This window comes from Canis lupus, chromosome 36, assembly GCF_003254725.2.
Source record: "Canis lupus dingo isolate Sandy chromosome 36, ASM325472v2, whole genome shotgun sequence".
Classification (NCBI taxonomy): domain Eukaryota; kingdom Metazoa; phylum Chordata; class Mammalia; order Carnivora; family Canidae; genus Canis; species Canis lupus.
Window position 1 is genome coordinate 18,310,162 of NC_064278.1, and position 19,851 is coordinate 18,330,012.

At 46.5% G+C, this 19,851-nt stretch overlaps 1 long non-coding RNA gene across 1 annotated transcript; it reads left to right on the plus strand.

Moving 5' to 3' along the window:
* The first annotated feature begins 9,732 nt into the window (after positions 1–9,732).
* On the plus strand, positions 9,733–12,216 carry LOC125754429 (uncharacterized). The gene is made up of 2 exons (XR_007408618.1): positions 9,733–10,461; positions 11,247–12,216. It is a non-coding gene; the product is annotated as an uncharacterized LOC125754429 (long non-coding RNA).
* Positions 12,217–19,851: the final 7,635 nt, after the last annotated feature.

Here is a 19,851-nt window from a genome sequence, read left to right on the forward strand (position 1 = left end):
CCTTTGGGTAATTACCCAGTAGTGCCATTACTGGATCGTAGGGTCGTTCTATTTTTAATTTGTTGAGAAACCCCCATATGGTTTTCCACGGTGGCTGTATGATTTGCCTTCCCACCAACAATGCTAAGAAGGCTCCTTTTTCCACATCGTCACCAACATCTCTTGTATCTTGTGTTTTTGATGTTAGTCATTCTGATAGGTGTGAGATAATCTCTCATTATGGTTTTGATGTGATTTCCCTGATGATGGGTGATGCTGAGCATCTTTTCATGTGTCTGTTGACCGTTTGGATGTCTTCACTGGAGAATTGTCCATTCACATCTTCTGCCCATTTTTAAATTGGATTATTTGTTTTTTGGGTGTTGAGTTGTATAAGTTCTTTATATATTTTGGAAACTAACCCTTTATTGCATGTTACATTTGCAAATATCTTCTCCTATTCTGTAGGCTGTCTTTTAGTTTTCTTGGTGGTCCTCCCTGTCCTTTCTTAGTACTGACAGCACCCAGTCCTTTGGAGTGGAAAGAAAGGCCTCATGTGTAAAGGTAGTGCTATTGCTGAAGACCTGGCCATACTATTGCCAACATATTTTATAAGTGAGATTGCTCTCACAGAAACAAACAAAAATTTTTTTAATTCCTATTTACATTTCATTAGACTCAATATTCGGTATTTCTACAACATTTAAATAGGTCCTCTAATTTAATAAGGACAAGTCTTACCAATAGCATACACTTTCGTTCTTTAAATTTCTGCTCATTTTTGGTAAGTAATACAGGCACTGACACTGCACAAACTGAACGGGAGCCCCACCAGCGGTGACGGCGTGCAGTAGCTATGACATTTCACTTGTCAGTGGGCGCGTAAACGTCCAAATTCAGCCTATAAAGGGTGATTAGAGAAGGTCAACGTAGAAAGTGCAAAAGTGTGGGCTGTTCAAAAGCCAAATATACAAAAGTTGAAACTGCTGCCCAAGCCCCAGCTAGAATGTATGTGCCTTGTAGGCAGGAACGTTGTTCATTTTGTACAGAGCTATATCCCAGTGCCTAGAACAGGGTCCCGCACACAGTAGATGCTTTAATGCTTTCTGGATTCATGAACTGCCAGCACTTTGGAATCCTTGTAGCCACTTGTCCCATCCTGCTGTGTATGCCACTGTCACATCTTCAAGGTTGAAAGTTTCTTGAGAGCAGAAGTGAAACTTTTTCTCTTATAACACCTACACCATCCATAATTGAGATTTGATAAATACATATTGAATGGGTAGAAATATGTTTGTTCCTTTGGGATCTAGCTCGTGATTAAATAATTTTAAAACAAAATCCCTCACAGGTCATGAGAATAGCCATGGCTCATGCCATAGAAATGGACAACTGCTGGAGCCCCCAGAAGTTTTTCAAGTACTGTGTGGCAGCGAAGTAGATTTCCTGCCCCAGAAATCTGGAGAAAGAATTCACTTGAGGATTTAAGTCTGAGAAAAAAAGACCCAAGAAAGGAGGCAGAGAAGGGGAGGTCTTTTCCAGGGCCTAGAGATTAAGGCTATTTAGATACCACTTAAGAAAGGAACCAGATGCCAGCCAGGTTTGTGCTTCAGTTTAACCATGTCCCCTGCAAAACTTGCTTATGGGAAGATCAGAAGCTCTGACGATCATTACTGAAGGGGATTCAGAGAAATTATCGTCTACTCCCGGTTGAAGAGAGAACAAGTCCTGATCTTTTTTTGGTGTCAACCTCTACTGAAATGTGCTGTTGTCAAATCAAAAAGGGGATAGATTCGAATTTTACAACTCTGATGAAAGTGAAATAAAAGGAAATCTGTATCATCTTAATCAAAGCATGTGCCACCTGAGTCGGCTCCCTGTCTCGTCCCTTGGCCTTGGTGACTCTCATGTGCTGGAGGTTAAGGGTTTGTTAAAGAAGATGGGTTTTGATTAAGTGTCACATTTAGTGTGATGTGACATGCTCTTTATCATTGCAAGGGAAGATTGGGGACCAGGGGGAGCTTTATAGCTAGTTCCCAATATAAATTAGGAGTCTTGGGGAATGGGTACTTTGCAGTTGGCCTTGATCTTTCCAGGGCCCAATGAATGTGTGTATGTGAGAGTGTGCACACGTGGGTGTGTGTGTGTGTGTGTGTGTGTGGAGAGATGGCAGGAAAGTCAGTTTTCCCGTGTCTGCGCTAATGGGCTGGTTACCCCACTTGGAGTTTGACTTGCAATTGTAACATAAGGCTCTGGTTCTAAATTTGTCCACGTTCTTGACGTACGTGGGCAAAGGTCTCCCCACCTTTCACTCCTCTGGAATTGAAATTCCCATTCCAAGGATGGCTTGGGGAAATTTCAAGCATTCATTCATCCTTTTTGGGGACCATGCCATGGATTTGAAGATAGAGACACATGAGGAAGCCTTCCAAGTGCCACATGCCATTTCTAACCAGGAGCCGTGGCTATCGCCTCCCCCGACCTCACCCAGAGAAAGGAGAGCAGATGGAGCCAAAGCGTCCTCCCTCCAAATCTGAGACAGGCTATGAACCATCAGGCTCAGCTTCCAGCTTCACCTGGAGGATGGGAGCAGAGGGAAGTGGGGACACAGTAAATCATGAGGAGTGCTCATGAGGAGGGAAGGCAGGCAGTGGGGATGCAGGAAGACATCCCAGAAGGGACCACTCCCACCCAAAAGGCACGCAGCCTCCAGGTTAGTCTTTCTAAAGTATCACTTGTGGGGCACCTGGCTGGCTCAGTCGGAGGAGCCTACAACTCTTGGTCAAGGTCATGAGTTCAAGCTGCACATTGGGTGTAGAGATTACTACAAAAATAAATAAATAAACTTAGAAAAAAAATCACTTGCTTCAAGTCCTTTCCCTGCTCAAAACCCTTCCATAAATACCCCCTCCCTTCCCTCTCATTGCATATGAAAGAAAATCCCCACCCTTTAGTCCAGCCTTCAGTGCCATACATCCTGGCACCTGGCCTACTCACTGCCTCCCAAATGACTGCACTCTCTCCTACCTTCTAGCATTTGCTCTCCCCTATTTGGATGCCCTGCCGGGTCCTCCCTCCTATGGAAAGGCTGCCTGGCTTCTAAACGTTGGCTGCAGCCTTTCCTGTTTTACGGAGTCACAGCCCACTGAGGTAATGCCTTTTTTTATTCCAAAAATATGGATGGATGGAGCTTCTACAGAGTGCCCAGAACCACTGTCAACACCTGGATTAGGTCACAGATCAAGACATTAAGGCGCCTGCCTTCAAGGAGCTTGCACTGTCCTCATCAGGGGGAATGTGAAGTAATTAAAAGACAATGCGACAACGCATCAAAGTATTACTTGGGGGATCCCTGGGTGGCGCAGTGGTTTCGCGCTTGCCTTTGGCCCAGGACACGATCCTGGAGACCCGGGATCGAATCCCACATCGGGCTCCCAGTGCATGGAGCCTGCTTCTCCCTCTGCCTGTGTATCTGCCTCTCTCTCTCTCTGTGTTACTCATAAATAAATTAAAAAAACAACAACAACAAAGTATTACTTAGTGGTGACAGTCTCTATGGAAAGAAAAGAAAAAGAACAAAACAGAGCAGGGTAAGGGAGAGGAGGAGCCCCCTGCAGTCTGGGGCAGGGGGGTGGCTGCAGTGTTACGGGGTGGTCAGGGTACTTCTCACTGAGATGGTGAGAGGCTGGAGGGAAGCAAGGAAGTTAGCCAAGACGCTGGAGGGAAGAGAGCTGGCTTTTTTTTTTTTTTTTAAGATTTATTTTATCTTTTGGAGGGGGGGGGCTCTCTTTTTGAGAGAGGGAGAGAATCTCAAGCAGCCTCCTCACTGAATACAGAGGCCAACATGGTCCTTAATCCCAAGACCTGGAGGTCATCGACCTGGGCTGAGATCAAGAGCCAGGCACTCAACTGACTGAGCCACGCAGCACCTATAGAGAGTTCTGAACAAAAGGGCTCCAGGTAGAACTGTCCTAGTCTCCTCTGTCCTCACTTTTCCAGGGGGCTCTACACACAGCACAACTGGGAGAGGATCTGTGAACGAAGAAAGTATAGGAAAATCCACAGTGTTGAATAACAAATAGAAAGGTCGCCAACGTTGGGCACCAGCAGTGCTGCAGTTAGGCGAGTAAAGGACAAGTGCTTGGGTTTTATCGCTGCCTTCAAAGGTAATATTTTTTAATCAGAAAAATTATTTACTTCTTTCCTACACCTTATTGTTCAGAAAACCATCTCGCGTACACATCTGCAATAATGTACTGTCCCCACTCTGCTTAAAGGCAGAACAGCAGAGGTAAATGTCATCTCAGCTCATGGGATCTTGCTTCCCGATTTTACATGAATTCCTGAAAATCAGAAATGTGTCCCCTAAAAAGGAGAAAAAGGGGCATTCTAAAAAAAATCACTTTATTCTGTATTACAGTTGTAGCAATGGAATATATTTCCTTTACGAAACGAGAAACAAGAAGCAGATGCCCCTTTATGTCGTTGGTTTGTCAGTATGGGTCAGCAGGCAGAAACAGTGACACGCTTGTCCCTTACGTAGCAAGACATCTAGTCTAAGCTGTGATATGCTTGCTTGCTTTTTTTTTTTTTTAAGATTTTATTTTATTTTATTTTGAGAGAGAGAGAGAGAACACAAACAGGGGGCAGAGAAAGGAGCACAGAGAGAAAAAAGGTAGGCTACCCGCTGAGCAGGGAGCCCGACGTGGGCCTGGATCCTGGGACCCTGAGACCATGACCTGAGTTGAAGGCAGACACTCAACCCACCGAGCCACCCAGGTGCCCCAATATGCTTTTTTTCTTTTCAGAGATGCTTCTATTTCTGTGGCTTTCCATCCTTTTCCACATTTCCTATTAGAGGATTGGTACAACCTTTAAGACTCCATGAGCAGGAGCAAACCCATAGCTGCTGATTTCTTCCCCCAAAGGCACTTGAACCCATCAGACAGCCTGGCAGTTTCATACTCACCACCCGTCTGGCCATGAAAAAAAAAAAAAAAGGACACAGAGAAGTCTGATGAAGAGAAAAAGTCTACTGAGTTTTGAATGTGGGGGCATTGGATTGGTCCAGAAGCTTTCCAACTCCCCCCTGTAAACAGGAGCCAGATGCAAGTTCTTCCATGATCACTGCCCATTCACTCCTTGGGCCAAGAAAGCTGCTGGCCTCTGGCCCCCGCCCCATCACACAGAGCCACCACGTGCGAGCTGGCAACCACGTCACCGATGTCCCTCCGCTGGTGAGGACATCAGACCCCACCGCCAGCGCCTACCCCGGCTACACCATCCCGGCCCTGCCCCCAGGGCGGCTCCCTCAGCTTCAGGCTGGGATGAGGGCTTGGTACAAGGGTCCGCGTTGGTGGCGGCAGGGACAGCTCTCACCTCCAGCCCCAGGCGCCACCTGGAAGCAGCGAGGGTAATTTTTTAGACATTAAAAATCACAAAAGTAGTAACTGGCAGCTGCTTCTTGATGTGAAAAACACAACAGAGACACCTGTGGAATTGCAAACACCCCTTTGCTTCATGAAACGCTGCCTCCCTGCCTCCTTCCTTCCCCTTTGCCTGACGCTGCAACCCTCCAGCTGCGGGGTGGTGGCCCCCCTCGCCTGCACAGCCCGGGGCTTTCTAGTAACCAGCAGCGCCCAGGTCATGCTGGGAGACGAGCGCTGGGAGGGAGTCTGGGCCCTGGTCCAGGCCTGCACCGCCTGCCCGCGTGTCCTTGGGCTAGTTCCTCAGTCAGCCTGTGCTCATCTGTAGAATGGGGTTTATCTTAACATTGTCCTGCTGCTCACTTCCAGATGATTCTTGCAAAGCCCTGGGCATACTGGCCCAGTCGGCCTCAGTGAGTGCTCCCTCTTGCATGTCTGGCCTCCAGGGGTCTCATGCCCCCCGGTAGAGCTTTCTTCCTCTTTCTGCTGGACCCCCAGCCCCTCACAGCCCCGGCTATCTTTATGTCATCTACGCTCTCTGCTGTCAGGCCCACAGTGGGGAGGCCCCCCACACGCACTCTCTCTGCTCACACGTCTGAAGTGGGGTCCCCACAGCCGCAGCTCTGGCCTCCACCCTACCACCCCCCCCCACTTGTATTGGTGGCTACCACTTGATTTCTTCATCCGAGCTCCCCCCCTGCACTCCAGGCTGGGATACCCCAGTACACCTGGGTGCCTCCGCCTACCTGAGGCCCAAACCTGCCTCACCTCACCAGTCCTTGGTTGGGTTTACCCCCACCCCCTTCCCCTGAGCCCTGTCTTCCCACCCCTCCCCCTTCTTGTCATTCACAAGGTTCCTCCTCAACCCCCAGAGGATTGATGAGGTTAAAGGTTAAGAAAGATCCTAACAAAGCCTCCGCTATCAGAGAACTCCCAAGGCAATGGGCAGAGGCAGATAAGAACAATCCACAGAGGAAAGTGGTTTGACAAAAGGCAGCACAGCACTTGGGGGAGAGGGAGGAGAGGGGCCTACCTGGCCTAGGGGTCAGCCCAGACTTCCCTTAGGACGGCTGGGGGAGCCAGCGCAAGAGTTCACCAGGAACAGACATGAATCCATTTTCATTTTGCAGCAGGGCGCAGGTGGGATGGGAGGCCATGGCTATCACCTGAGGGAAGAAATAAAGATGGCTTGGCCGCAGGCACTCTCACCTGTGGAGACCCCACCCTACCTGGAAAAAAGGGCGTAAACCGCTGTTTCTGAGAGATCTCTCATAATTTTGTGTTCTTTTGAAATTACATGACTACCAAAAAAAGAATTTTAATATATATTAATTATCATGTCTCTCAAAGGTCATGAGGAATCAGAAAATCTTGAATGTCACAAAAACTTAACCTACAGATTGTTCTCAAACTTAATGAATTTTTTTTGAAATCAAATGTTAGCAATTAAAGAAGCAGATGTAATTTACATTTCGTAGCCATCGCAATAAAAATGTGTGAATTTTAATTTTAGACTTCTCATATTTTTGAGCCAATAGCCGCCACCACCACCACCACCCCTGCCCACCAACACCCCCAGACTTCAAATGTTTTGGTAAGACCTTGGCACATTTGTAATGAGCTTAAGGAACTTTCCTGGGCCATCAGAACCAAGCATGCACCAGCCAGAACAGAGAGCACGGCTGGTGACCATTTTCAATGCTTCATTCGGCCTGGGATGGTGACATCAGGCAGGAGTGTAGGGACCTGGGAGAAGCAGAGGGCAGCACCCCCTGAGACTGAGTAGAAGGCACATGGCTTATTCTGCAGGCATTACTTCCAGGCTGCCGGGGGGGCTCAGTCAGTTGAGCGTCTGCCTTCAGCCCAGGTCATGATCCCAAGGTCCTGGGATCGAGCCCCACATCTGGCTCCCTGCTCAGCAGGGAGTCTGCTTCTCCCTCTCCCATTGCCCCCTGCATGTGCTCTCTCTCTCTCTCTCTTTCTGTCAAAGAAATAAATAAAAAAAATTTTTTTAAAGATATTACTTCCTTGACCAAAGTAATACAGACTCACTAAACAAAATTTGGAAAACACAGGAAAGTAAATTAAATACATTGCCCGTAGTCCTGTTACCAGGATCAATGAACATTGATCACTTTTTTTATCTTCCTGTGATTTTTCTTTTCATCGGGATGTTCTTTTTTTTTTTTTAACATAGTTGTCATTACGCCTACAATTTCGTATCCTGCTTTTCCTACTTACCGTATTGTTTCCTCTGTCATCGCTCGCTTTAGCGCACTCTAAAAAGTGATAAAATGTCATCAGGTGGATTTATCAAAGTTCACTTAACCGTTGCCCTCTAGTTGGCCATTTACATTGCTTTCAGTGTTTTGCCATTATAAATTTTTTGTTATTATCAACGATATTGCAATGCATATAGGCATATACGCACCTCAACCTTTTTTGACACTTAGGATTATTTCTTAAGATAGAATCTCAGAAAAAAAAAAAAAAAGATAAACTCTCAGAAGTGGACCTATGCGGTTAACACACACAAACGCTTCTGAGATTTTTAAATTCATATCGCCAAGTTGCTCCCCAAAGAGGCCTGCATTAACCTACGCTGCCACCAGCAATATGTGAAAATTCCAGCTTTGTGAAGGCTTCAGCTGCGCTGGCTGTTACCACTAGTTATATATAACTTATTAGGTAGAAAGGGAGCCTGTTTTCTTATGTAAACTTTTTGCTGAGGCTTATCATACACTCAGGGAAGTACACAAATCGTAAGTGAATTTTCACAAAGCAGACTTCTAAGTCACCAGCACCAGCTGGTAGGAACCGAACATGACCAGAACCCCAGAAGCACCTGCCGTACCTCCTTTGGCCCCTCCCTCACTGAAGGGTAGTCACCGTTCTGATGTCTTGCACACAGGTTAGTTGGGGACAGTGGCATTGTTATTTTCATTTTTGTGATTGCTAGAGCAGCTAACGTGTTGTTGTTGTTTTCCCACGTATCAGTCAGTGAATTGACTTCCTCTTTTGTAATTTGTCTTTCCAAGTTCTTTGGGAGCTAGTTGATTATTAAGCAATCTCCTAGTATCAAGTTTGGCCCAAGTTGGACTACCGTCATCTGAACACTGTTCAAAACCAGAGAAGTGTGCGTGTGCGTGCATGTGCGTGTGTGCATATGGGTTTATGCTCTCGCGATCCCACTCTGCCAATACTCCTCTTACTTTGTCCTGCTTCTTTCCTGCAAAGCAGGGTGGCGCCTCTGTAGGCAACACCTGGCAGGGGTAACTTCGGTGACAGAGCCGAGCCTAAATAGACTCTGCTCTTCTTTCAGTGTCTGTGAGAATTACAGAAATAGGTCACTGAACCTTTTTAAAAATAGAACTGACACATTCGGGGAAAACATTTTTTCTGCTGAGATAGCATACAGTATGAGATGAAATGATCTCTAGAGGATAGATGAATTTAGACATTTGGTATAAGAAATAAATATCCTTAATGGCAATAACTCACAGGAAGTAACATGTCTTTTATTAGAACGTCTCTAAGCATCATTACCTGAACAACCCGTCTGAAGTTTTCCCGCTTCAGCCCAAAGTGGGTTCCTCTGAGGAGCAAGCAGCAGCCTGCTACCCCTGCCCGGCCACACCTGGCAACTGCTGTGGAAAGAGAAGGGCCACACCATCAACTGCGGTCAGTGTTGGTGCCCCCACCCAAGCCAAGAACTCCTGTCTCACTTGCTTGCATTCTCTGTCTTGTGATTATTTGACATTATTTGCATTATTTGACAACCACCTGCTACGCCTGTGCTGTATCCATTCTGCACACCAGGCCGGGTCAGCTGCCGGGGTACAGCTCCATCCCAGCCCTTCCAAGGCCTTCACTGATTTGTGGCAGACCAACCCAGCATCTTTGCCCACGGGATCCCCAAGGGCTGTCTAAGGACCCAGGTCGGGACTTGGGGGCCCCTTTCTGGTTCTCTCCAGAGACATCTCTGGCACACTCATCATGTTGCCTTCAGAAGCCCCACGCTCCCATGGGCAGACACTTATGTCCTCTCCAGGGATTCCCAAAGAGCTGCCTACACTGCCATTCTTGGGCTCCACGAATGAGAGAGGCAAGATCTGTTGGCCGGAGAAGCAAAGCTCGGAGTTACTATGGGGAGGACACTTTGATTCAGCCCCAAGGAAGGCAAGGAAGACACATAAAGAGCTTGGGTGTCCCCAGAGTAGGGGAGAATGGAAGCAAGGGAGGAGAGACTACAGAGCTGGGACAAGACACTTGTATTTCAGGAAAGTCTTGGGCAGCAGGGCGGGAGGTACAGGGCTAGTAGCCCCCGAGCAGCAGCTCGGGGTGGGTGGAGGGGGGAGCAGGAGGCGACCAAGGGAAGGTGTGAGACGTTTCTCAGAAGCAGAATGCACAGGTGAGACCTGAGGACTTTGACATTGGTACCAAGGGAGAAAGACGCGTCAAAGATGCTGACACAGCGCGTCAGAACAAGAGCACAGTTCCTTTTTTCTGACACGTAGCCCATAGCCACTCAGTGAGCATGTGTGGGGTACTTGCCTTGTGTCAGATAGTGTTGTAGGCTCCGGGAATAACGTGTCATTCCTGCCCAAGGGGTCTGGGTGGCCAGAGCAGACAAGAAACACACAAGCAAATTAAAAAGATGATTACCTGTGATCCTAAGTGCTCTTGAAAGGTAATTCATGCTGGGGGGTGGGGGGTGGGGGGTGGATTGTGTGATCACAAAGCACTTTTCTGAGGAAGTGACACCGGAGTTGATATGAAGGAGCCAGTCCGGAGAAGAGCCAGGGCAAGAACATTCTAGACAATCAAAGTCCCCCCTGCAAAGGGCCCTAAGTAGGAACGATGTTGGCAGGTTTGAGGAACAGAAAGAAGACTGCTGTGGCATGACAAAGAGTTTTACAACACGAAATTGTTTTCTGACCTGTTTGCTGAGCTGCCACTGCCTTAGAGTTTCATCTTTGGTTTCTACACACTCCACATCCCTTCTAGACCCTTCCCCCATCTCTTTTCCTCTCTCTCTCTCTCCAGACCAGCTAAGGTAAGAAGTGAGATCAAGAGCCCTGAATCCCTTCTGGGGCTTGGGGAGGGACTAGAACCAGTTTGGTCTTTATAGAAGCCAAATGGGGAGGAGGCCCAGGGAACAGCCTGGCTCCTTTTTTTCAGGTCTGTCATTCTTAACCACTTTTGAAGTATGAACCCCTTTAGTAACCTGATACAAGCTGTGAAAAACATACAGAGACATAATTCTTCTGAACACAACTTTGGGGGTTTGGTGGCTGAGAGGAAAGCTTGCTGTAGACCCCCTGCTAGGGCCTCTCCTTAGGCAGTCCTTTTTAAGCTAACCAAGCCTTTCTCACTAAGGCTGTGTTGCTTGAACAAGAGAGAGGACACACACACACACACACACACACACACACACACAAAATCACCTTATAAACACATTAGCCTAGAATACAGGTTCTTATGACTCCTGTATCTTCCATAGTGATATATTCACATATGATACAATGTAACCACAATGATAATAAAAACACATTTGCACAGGTGTATTTTACTTTCTCCACCCATTTCTACTTATATCGTTTTATCCCATTGACATCCTTGGCACATGGGTAAGGAAGGCATTGTTGTACCATTTTACAGATGAAGACACTTGGGAATAGAAGGCTGAGCAGCATGTGTCCAATACTGGGGCCACTTGGCTGTAGCTTTGGGACAGGAACCAAGGTCTTGTCACTCCCAGGTCCAGGCTCCCCAAGAACAGGTCAGGGCAATGACCATCTTGACTTCTCTTTGGCTTCTCTCCCCATGGTCTTACCCCAGGTCCTGGAGTGACTCACCACAAAGGCAATATTTGGACGTACAACTCAGCCCGTATTGCCCTCCTGGTGGGAAACAGTGATATGGAGGAAGTGATATTTTCTAACAAGGGCAAAGAAGCACTGAGCCTGACTATAGAAGTCAAAATTATGTGGATGGAGGGGAACTTCCCGCTGAGGCTTCCTCTTGGTCAATTAAACCTAGCAAGTCATTTCCTTTTTCTTCTGAAGACTTGCAGCATTTCCTTCCCAAAGAAATGAATCTAGAGGGGTGCCACCTAGTGGCTCAGACTATAAGGATCACAGGTTATTTTCCCCCACATAATCCCCACCCCCACCCCCCTACCCCCACCCCCAGTCCATGGGGCCACCTTGCCTATCAGAAAATTGGACCCATAACTTTTACTATCCACAAGGATAAATGTCAAATGGACCAGAAATGTAAATGTAAAAAAATGAAACCACACAAGTATTAGAAGGAAATATAGGTGGATTTATTTACATCCTAGGTGTGGGAAAGTTTCTTAAGCACTACACAAGCTGAAGGCAATTCTGGGTACCTGCTCCTGTAGAAAAGAGGAGATATGGAGTAGCTTTCTCTCCCATGCGACATTCATCCTTCCCAATGAGAGTGAAGTGTCTGTAACCCTCCCCAACCAGGATTCCTTCCATCAAGGAGAGGCAATGTGGACCTCTTGGAAGAGAAACAGGTAAAAAAAAAAAAAAAAAAAAATCAGAGTGGCTCAGCTCACAGCCCCCATTACCTCCTTGGCAGCAGGGAAAAGAAGTCTCACTGCTTTGCCTCACAAAGGGAGAAACTTAGGACATCAAGATGCATGGGAACTCAGTCCAATTCCCAAATAAATGCTTTCTAATGAAAAATAAAATATCCAAATGCAGTAAAAGAAAATATTAGTAAATTCAGCAGTATTTTTAAAAGCCCTGCTCTATGATCAAAAAAAAAAAAAAAAGGAGAGAGAGAAGAAAAGAAAAAGAAAAAAGGGGTAGGATGGTGAGAGAAAAACTTTGCAACATTTATGATAGATAGAGCCTAATCTGAAATATTAGGAATATAGGAACATTTAAATATTAAGGGAAAGGGGCCAAAATAAAGGCCATATATGACAAACCCACAGCTAACACCCTACTCAATGTTGAAAAACTGAGAGCTTTTCCCTAAAGATCAGGAACAAGACACGGATGTCCACTCATACCACTTATTCAACATAGTACTGGAAGTCCGAGCCACAGCAATCAGACAAGAAAAAGAAATAAAATGCATCCAAATTGGTAAGGAAGAAGTAAAGCTTTCATTATTTGCAGATGACATCATATTACATATGGGAAACCCTAAAGACTCTACCAAGAAATTATAAGAACTGATAAAGGAATTCAGTAAGATTGCAAGATACAAAATCAATAAACAGAAATATGTTGCATTTCTATACACTAATAATGAAGTAGCAGAAAGAGAAATTAAGAAAGCAATCCCATTTACAATTGCATCAAAAATAATAAAATACCTAGGAATAAACCTAACTAAGGAGGTGAAAGATCTGTACCCTGAAAACTATAAAACATTGATGAATGAAATTGAAGATCACACAAACAAATGGAAAGACAGTTCATGCTCAAGTGTCCAACTCAACACCAGAAAGCCAAATAATCCAACTAAAAAATGGGCAGAAGGCATAAACAGATTTCTTAAAAGAGGATATCCAGATGGCCGACAGGCACATGAAAAGATGCTCAACATCACCATCATCAGGAAATGCAAATCAAAACCACAATGAGATACCACCTCACACCTGTCAGAATGGCTAACATCAAAAATACAAGATCTGGGCAGCCCCGGTAGCACAGAGGTTTAGCGCCGCCTACAGCCTTGGATGTGATCCTGGAGACCCTGGATCGAGTCCCACGTTTGGCTCCCTGCATGGAGCCTGCTTCTCCCTCTGCCTGTGTCTCTGCCTCTCTCTCTCTCTCTCTCTCTGAATAAATAAACGTTAAAAAAAAATACAAGATACAAGAAATGTTGGTGAGGATGTGGAGTAAAAGGAACCCTCGTGCACTGTTGGTGGGATGCAAACTGGTACAGTCACTATGGAAAACAGTATGAGGCTCCTCAACAACTTAAAAATAGAATTACCGTATGATCCAGTAATTCTACTCCTGGGTATTTACCCAGAGAATAAAAAATACTAATTTGAAGGGATACATGCACCTGGCTGTTTGTAGCAGCATTTATCTACACTAGCCAAATTATGGAAACGGCCCAAGTGCCCATCGATAGATGAATGGATAAAGATGATGTGGTATATACACAATGGAATATTACTCAGCCATAAAAAAAGAATGAAATCTTGCCACTTGTGACAACATGGATGGATCTAGAGGATATAACACTGGGACGCCTGAGTGGCTCAGTGGTTGAGCGTCTGCATTCAGCTCAGGGTGTGATCCTCAAGTCCCTGGATCGAGTCTCACGTCGGGCTCCCTGTATGGAGCCTGCTTCTCCCTCTGCCTGTGTCTCTGCCCCTCTCTCTGTCTCTCATGAATAAATAAATAAAATCTTTTAAAAAATAGAGAGTATAATGCTAAGTTAAATAAGTCAGATAAAGACAAATACCATATGATTTCACTTATATGTGGAATTTTTTTTACATGTGGAATTTAATAAATGAAGACAAAGGAAAAAAGAGACTGCTCACTATAGAAAACAAACTGATGGTTACCAGAGGTGAGGTGGGGGAGAGATGGGTGAAATAGGTGATGGGATTAAGAATACATTTATCATGATGAGCACTGAGTAATGTACAGAATTGTTGAATCACTATATTGTATACCTGAAACTAATGTAACACTGTATGTTGACCATACTGGAATTTTTTTTAAAAAGAAGCCAAAACTTGATAGAAAATTGGGGAAAACATGAACAGTTTACACACACACATACAAAATATGTAGATGGGTTCCCCAAAAAGGAAAGATGGTGGGGGTGGGGCTGGGGGTTCCCGGCTGGCTCTATCAGAAGAGCATGGGACTCTTGATCCTGGGGTTGTGAATCTGAGCATCATGTTGAGTGTAGAGATTATTTTTTAAATAAATAAATAAATACAGGGCAGCCCAGGTGGCTCAGCGGCTTAGTGCCACCTTCAGCTTGGGCGTGATCCTGGAACCCCAGGATGGAGTCCCACGTCGGGCTCCCTGCATGGAGCCTGCTTCTCCCCCTGCCTATGTTTCTGCCTCTCTCTCTCCCCCTCTCTGTGTTTCTCATGAATAAATAAATAAAATCTTTAAAAATAAATAAATAAATACAAATTAAAAAATAAAGATGTATTTTAAAAAAAATTTTATAAACAAAAATATGAAAAGATACTCAGCTTTACTCCTAGTGATATGATAGCTATTAAAGCTACACTGACATATTAGTGTTTATCAGACTGTCAAAAATTCAGAAGTTTGGTAATATACTCTGTTGGCAAGGCTATAAGGAGAAGGCATCCTCATAATCTGGTGGGAGTGCAAACTGGTGCAAGCTCTAGGGAGGGAATTTGGAATATCTAGCAAGACGACATGTGCATTTACTCTTTGATCCAGCAATTCTAATTCCAGGAATTCACCCTGAAAGCACACTGCCACAAATATAGAACAGTATTTTTACAAGGTTCTTCACTGAGACATTATCTATATTAACAAAATATTAGAAACAACATAAATGCTCAACCCATTAGGCTACTAACTGAATATGATGAATTCATGTAATGGAGTAATATAAAGCCACAAAAGGTTGAGGAATACTTCTAAGAATTACTATGTGGTGATTTCTGAGGTATATTAAGGGAAAAAATCAAGGTGCTCAATAGTGGCATATAGCCTGTTATTTATTTATTTATTTTTAAATAATCTCTACAACCAATGTGGGACTCAAACCTGTGATCCTGAGATCAAGAGTGGCATGCTCTACGCCCTGAGCCAGCCAGGTGCCTCTAGTGTGTTACTTTTTATAAAAAGATAAAGAAAAAGGGACACCTGGGTGGCTCAGTGGTTGAGTGTTTGCCTTTGGCTTAGGGCGTGATCCCTGGGTTCTGGGATGGAGTCCCACATGGGGCTCCCCGCAGGGAGCCTGCTTCTCCCTCTGCCTGTCTCTCTGCCTCTCTCTGTGGGTCTCTCATGAATAAATAAATAAAATCTTTTTTTAAAAAAGTCTTAAAAAAAAAAGAAAAGAAAAAGAAACACAGGAAGACTAAACCAGAAACTAATAAAAACATTGCCTACCGTGGGTAGGTGGGAATGGAGTGGAAGGAATAAGGGTGGGAGTAAGACTCCAGAATGTACTCTTTTATATATAGTTTTGACTTTTAAACCTTGTGGAAACTTTATAGATTAAAAAATAAATTCAGGGGTGCCTGGCTGACTCAGTGCGATGCTTGATCTCGGGGTTGTGGGTGGTTTGAGGCCCACATTGGGTGTAGAGATTACTTAAAAAATAAAATCTAAAAAAAAAAAAAGAAATTCAATTTTAAAAGACTTTTAGAAAGCAAACCCTAAGACTAAGACTGAAGGCAAATAGAAAAAAGACACCTGCCTGATATGGAATTGACAATGCAACTACACACACACACACACACACACACACACACGAGTTCATTTCAATGGTTTGTGAATACTGTACTCTGCTTACCCTTAGTGGTATAAGCAAGGATAACGCAGTTGCAAAGAGCAAACCTGGCGGCCACAACTTGGTTTCTGAATGCCCTCTCCCCCCGCAAAGACACCACAAGAGAGCCCATTCCAGGTCTGAACGGGGAAAACACAAAGTGAGCCCGAAAGTAAGCAAAGGTTCGAAGACCGATGGGAACCTGTGGGAGGGACACAGAGCCCAGCTTGAAGGAACCACTGCTCACTAAATTTGGGACACTTTGACCACCAGAAAGAAGTTGTGATAGTGGATTATTTCGAGTCCCATGCAAGATCACTCCCGTGGGCCTCTCCACGCAGCTGCCACCCAGCACGGCAGCTGGCTTCCCCAGGACACCTGATGCAAACAGAAAGAGAGAGCTCCCAAAATGAAAACCACCATCCTTTTATAACCTACTTTCAGAAGTGACGTTCTCTCTCTCCCACCATGTTGCGGTCTTTAGAGTGAGTCACTGAGTGTAGCCCACACTCAAGGGGGGACAAATCGGATGTGAACACCCAGACTGAGGGACCACTAGGGCCATCCTGGGGGCTCCCTACCACCCCAAGTCATCAAACGTACTAACCTCACCTAGAATGGGACAGGTTGACATTATATGCCTCCTGATACAATGCAGTAGGACATACACAACGTCACCTATGGAATATCCTGGGGAGAAATATGAGGGAACGGAGAAATCCAGAATGTGGGACATTCTACAAGAAAATTAGTCTGGGGGCACCTGGATGGCTCAATTGGTGGAGCATGCCACTCTTCATCTTGGGCTTGTGAGTTCAAGCCCCACGTTGGACATAGAGCTTACATTTTTAAAAATCTATTTTTTTAACTTGAAGAAAATTAGTCTGAATTCAAAAATGCCAGTATCAAGAAAAAGAAAAAAAAAGTCAAACTGAGGTGACAGAAGACTAAAGAGACTAAAGAGACTAATAGGTAACTTGATGAAATCTGTGATCCTTAGTTAGATCCTGGATCAAAAAAAACAAAAATAGCTATAAAATGACATTTCTGAACTAATTAGGGAATTTGAACATAGACTGTATGTTAAGTATATGTGAAATTTGTTGGGTGTGACAATGGTGTTGTGTGTCATGATTATGGAGGAGACTCTTTCTCCCTAAGAGAAGCATGCAGAGATCTAGGAGTCAAGTGTCATATCTCCAAGTCGTTTTCAAGCAGGTTAGCAAAAAAGCCAAAAACCAAAAAACCCCCAAACCCCCAACGTATAAATACATAAATAGGTGTATATGCATATTTGCAAATATGAAAGATGTATTTATATTCATTGTCCTACTCTTTCAACTTTTCTAGAGGTTTGAAGTTTTCCAAATAAAAGGTTATAAAGGTGGGATGTAGGGGTTGGTTATCAGGACCCTGGTGTTTGCTAGGCCCTTCCGGAGATTCCAAGGAACCCACCAGGGCCGAGCCCACCGGGGCCCTAGCGCTCTCTCTGCAGTGCTCAGTGTACATGCTGGGGATTCTTGGAGTCACTTCTCACCCCATCCTGTAGGATAAAGGGGAGTGGGGAGGTGATCTGGGGAGTCGGACAGACCTAAATTGTAATCCTTGCTCCGTCCCTTCCTGGCTCTGTGTCCTCAGGCAAGTTACTAAGGCCTCTGACCTCATTGGTAAAAAGAGAGCTCGGGCCTGCCCTGCAGAATCGCTGTGATGGGCTCTGAGGATAATACCTCCCAGGCCTCCTCCCAAGCCCCCAAATCATTTGTTCATTCATTCTTTCAATAAGCATTTATTGTTATTCCGGATGGGCGAGGGATACAAACACGAATGGAGTTACTCCAGGGACCTCCTGATCAGGTGGGGCCATAGGGGCGCCTGGTGGCTCCGGGGTTGAGCATCTACCTTGGTTCAGGTCATGACCTCAGGGTCCTGGGATCACATCGGGCTCCCTGCTCAGTGGGGAGCTGCTTCTCCCTCCCTCTGCCTCTCCCCTTGCTTGTGCTCTCTCTCTCTCTCTCTCTCTCTGTGTCAGATAAATAAATATATAAAATCTTTTCTAAAAATGGGGGGAATACACTGTGGCCAATGCCAACAGATGCTGCTAAGGTGTCACAGAAGCCCTAGGGGTCGGGCGGCTGAGGAGCGGCCCCGGGACACTTCCCGGGGGCCCTGAGCTCCGTGGGCCCGCGTGGGGGACTGGGGAAGGGGAAGGGGGGTAGGGTGCCCTGAGGGACCCCAGGGGCCAGGGCGAGGTGACCGGAGGAGAGTCGGGCCGAGCGGACACGTGAGAAGCGGGGCGTCCTCTCCCACAGGGGGTGCAGGAGGCCGCGCTGCCGGGTCGGAGGACAGGCTTCCTGGGGACGCCGGGCTCGGGCTCGGCTCAGCGGTTAGCGCCGCCCGCAGCGGGGCCTGGGCCTGGAGACCCGGGGTGAGGCCGTCGGCTCCTGCAGGGGCCTGCTCCTCCCTCGGCCGGGTCTCTGCCGCTCTCTGTGTGTCTCATGAATAAATAAATAAAATAGTTTAAATAAATAAATAGATAAAAGATAGATAAGTACATAAATAGATTAGATAGATAGATAGATAGATAGATAGATAAATAAATAAATAAATAAATACATACATAAATACATACATAAAAACTTCTCTAAAAGCTTGAGCGCAGGGCTCCGGGCCCGGGGCGTGCGGCTCCCCTCGCAGCCCGGCCCCTGCACCCGCGAGCTCCGCTCCCCCACTGGGTTCCCAAGGGGCGCGCAGGCCTCGTCACCCCACGGCGAGCTCCAGCCCCCCCCGCCCCCCGCCCCCTGCCCGGGCGGCCTCCTGCCCTCGCGGCTCCGCTTCTGCTGTGACCCCGCGGCCTCCGCCAGGACGGGCAGGAGCACCCCAGGGAGAGCGAGGGGGGGGGGTCCCCGGAAGCCGCCAGCCCCGGGCTCTGCACCCTGAGCTCCCGGGGAGGGAGACGCATCCCTAAGGGGGGCCGCCCGCGACTCCCGGCGCGGGTCTTGGGGGACTGGGGGCCCCTCTGGGATCCCCTGGTGCCGGGGCTCCAGCCTGAGCCTCTTCGTGCAGCCCCTGGAGGCCTGGGGACCACCTGGAGCCCCCCCCCCCAAGCCCTGGACCAAACGGAGACAATAAAGCTTGTGGCGGTTAAATATATAAATAAAAACACTTGAAGGAGAGTCCCCAGCACAGAAGGGAAAAAACCCTATTTTTAAATTCAAAAACAAAAAGCCCTTGAAGTGTCAAACAGAAGGAAGTTATGTGCCCCAAGCTCGTCCCTGCTGCCCTGGCCCAGAGGGGCAGGAGGAGGAGGTGCCCTGGGGTGCCAGCTGTGACAGTCCCTGGCCTGGCTCCCGAAGGGAGGCGGTGACACCCAAGGAGTGTCCCTCAGGTGTCCCTCGCTCCCACCGGCTCCTCCTCCAAGGTCTGTTCCATGCACAGAAAACTGTGAGGCCTACCCGCCACCCCGTTTCTGCTTTCCACGTCACACATGTCTGTGGTGCACCAATCGTCCCCCCAGGGGGACACCCGGAGGTGCCCACCCCGTGCCAGTGCCTGGGGCGGGGAGAACTCTGGGTTCCCTGCCCCCGGGGCCGCGGGCCCTGAGGCGGAGCGGGGAGCCTGGCTGGGTAGCAGACGCAGAAGGAAGCTTCTCGCCTAATTCCAAATCATTTTTTCTAAGAACAAAAACTATGTACAAATGAATATTTCCATCTTTATTTCAAATTCTAGGTTTCAACTGCAATATTAATGCTACTCCACAGTGTAATTTACTTGTAATAATATATCATTATTTCCATTTTACAGTTCTCTTCTTAAAGTAGTAAAGCAAATGTTTAAAACAGCACAAATCCACAGCCCCACAATTCTCCATTCAGGCTCAGAATTTGTGCGCTCCTTTCAGAATTGCACATAATTGAAAACAATGAAAACCCCCGATGTGCTAAATGCTCTA